We start from the raw sequence: 2,500 nt of genomic DNA on the forward strand, positions 1-2,500 counted from the left end.
AGTAATTTCACAAATATAAGTCAAACTATTAGTGATATTTTCCAAATGATTAAACATGACAATTTGTGTGATAAAGCAACACAGGAATAAGTAGTTGAATCTCTTTTGTATAGTCAAATCATTTTTCATTTTGCTTGGAAAGTTGATAATGTTTAAAATTAACACTCAATCATTTTAATAGCACGTAATATCACAGCTGTATGATCATGGAATCCTTAGATAGCTCAGCTGGTAGAGCGGAGGACTGTAGAGGAGATTGGTACAGAAATCCTTAGGTCGCTGGTTCAATTCCGGCTCAAAGGATTACGCTTTGGATAAACTTAGATGTCAGTACTGACATTTTACAAACCCAAAACTATACCAAGTATAAAGCATTCTCCAAGTTATATTTTAAAAATCATTAACGCAGGTCACTGTGGCCAGGATTAACTTCCCATGGAAATCATCTCTGATACAATATTACTTCAGTCTTCCTCACAGCCTGAAATGAAGTAGCTCAACCCATAGAGAAACTTTTGTGAAAACATCACATTGAGTGAGAGGTAGTCGTGGCCGAGTGGTTAAGGTGATGGACTAGAAATCCATTGGGGTCTCTCTGCGCAGGTTCAAATCCTGCCGACTACGACCGCACGGTTGTTTTATTTTTCAGAAAATTTACTAAAAGCTTGAAACCAGTGTTGCTCAGGGTGAGTCAGGAACTGGCACATCAAAATCTTTAAGATGCCTGCCTGTTCTCTCTTTCTCTATCCGTCATTCTCCTCCTCTACTTGAGACTGAGCCCAGGAATCTCAGCAGCCATACTAAGTAGCATTTATTAATTACAAATGCATTTTGAATGTCAAATTTGTAAGAAAGTTTTGTACATTTAGCAAAATATCAAATTCATTTGAAAGAAAATGATGTCCACTCAAAGTAAAAAGAGCTTTGGTTACTTTGAATGCACAACATTTTACTTTCAAATCGTGTCAGATGACTTTCAGTGCTAATTATTATATCATTAACCTCTCCTTTATTAAAAATTGTGCTTTATGCAAAAAAAGAAAAAGCACAATTATTAAAAATTGTGCTTTAATGCAAAAAAATAAAAATAATTGTCTGTGCATACTCTCATGTAGCACAATTATCTTCACTAGCTCAAAAGGGCCACTCATTGTCCAACATGAATTGTCTAATCAGAACAAACAATGGAATATCCCCATCATTCCTGGAACACTTGATTAGTTTACAAAACAAGCAAAATTTAAAAGAGTGTAGAAGATTTGATAGGCTCAAGCATCTCTAATCTTGATGTAAGTTTGGCTACACTAAAAAATCTATTGAAAGTGCTTTCCAAACTAGCTGTGTAGCCAGTTGATAGTAATTTCACAAATATAAGTCAAACTATTAGTGATATTTTCCAAATGATTAAACATGACAATTTGTGTGATAAAGCAACACAGGAATAAGTAGTTGAATCTCTTTTGTATAGTCAAATCATTTTTCATTTTGCTTGGAAAGTTGATAATGTTTAAAATTAACACTCAATCATTTTAATAGCACGTAATATCACAGCTGTATGATCATGGAATCCTTAGATAGCTCAGCTGGTAGAGCGGAGGACTGTAGAGGAGATTGGTACAGAAATCCTTAGGTCGCTGGTTCAATTCCGGCTCAAAGGATGACGCTTTTGATAAACTTAGATGTCAGTACTGACATTTTACAAACCCAAAACTATACCAAGTATAAAGCATTCTCCAAGTTATATTTTAAAAATCATTAACGCAGGTCACTGTGGTCAGGATTAACTTCCCATGGAAACCATCTCTGATACAATATTACTTCAGTCTTCCTCACAGCCTTAAATGAAGTAGCTCAACCCATAGAGAAACTTTTGTGAAAACATCTCTTTGCATGAGAGGTAGTCATGGCCGAGTGGTTAAGGCGATGGACTAGAAATCCATTAGGGTCTCCCCGCGCAGGTTCAAATCCTGCTGACTACGACCGCATGGTTGTTTTATTTTTCAGAAAATGTACTAAAAGCTTGAAACCAGTGTTGCTCAGGGTGAGTCAGGAACTGGCACATCAAAATCTTTAGGATGACTGCCTGTTCTCTCTTTCTCTATCCGTCATTCTCCTCCTCTACTTGAGACTGAGCCCAGGAATCTCAGCAGCCATACTAAGTAGCATTTATTAATTACAAATGCATTTTGAATGTCAAATTTGTAAGAAAGTTTTGTACATTTAGCAAAATATCAAATTCATTTGAAAGAAAATGATGTCCACTCAAAGTAAAAAGAACTTTGGTTACTTTCAATGCACAACATTTTACTTTCAAATCGTGTCAGATGACTTTCAGTGCTAATTATTATATCATTAACCTCTCCTTTATTAAAAATTGTGCTTTATGCAAAAAAGAAAAAGCACAATTATTAAAAATTGTGCTTTAATGCAAAAAAATAAAAATAATTGTCTGTGCATACTCTCATGTAGCACAATTATCTTCACTAGCTCAAAAGGGCCG

The 2,500-nt window shown here is 35.2% G+C and overlaps 4 non-coding genes across 4 annotated transcripts; all 4 read left to right on the top strand.

Moving 5' to 3' along the window:
* Positions 1-213: 213 nt before the first annotated feature.
* On the top strand, positions 214-303 carry TRNAY-GUA (transfer RNA tyrosine (anticodon GUA)). The gene is given in 2 exon segments: positions 214-250; positions 268-303. It is a non-coding gene; the product is annotated as a tRNA-Tyr (tRNA).
* A 239-nt stretch (positions 304-542) lies between these two features.
* TRNAS-AGA (transfer RNA serine (anticodon AGA)) lies at positions 543-624 on the top strand. The gene has a single exon. It is a non-coding gene; the product is annotated as a tRNA-Ser (tRNA).
* Positions 625-1,568: 944 nt separating this feature from the next.
* Positions 1,569-1,658, top strand: TRNAY-GUA (transfer RNA tyrosine (anticodon GUA)). Its single transcript is given in 2 exon segments — positions 1,569-1,605; positions 1,623-1,658. It is a non-coding gene; the product is annotated as a tRNA-Tyr (tRNA).
* A 239-nt stretch (positions 1,659-1,897) lies between these two features.
* Positions 1,898-1,979, top strand: TRNAS-AGA (transfer RNA serine (anticodon AGA)). The gene has a single exon. It is a non-coding gene; the product is annotated as a tRNA-Ser (tRNA).
* Positions 1,980-2,500: the final 521 nt, after the last annotated feature.

Source organism: Pseudophryne corroboree, chromosome 4 (assembly GCF_028390025.1).
Source record: "Pseudophryne corroboree isolate aPseCor3 chromosome 4, aPseCor3.hap2, whole genome shotgun sequence".
NCBI classification, from domain to species: domain Eukaryota; kingdom Metazoa; phylum Chordata; class Amphibia; order Anura; family Myobatrachidae; genus Pseudophryne; species Pseudophryne corroboree.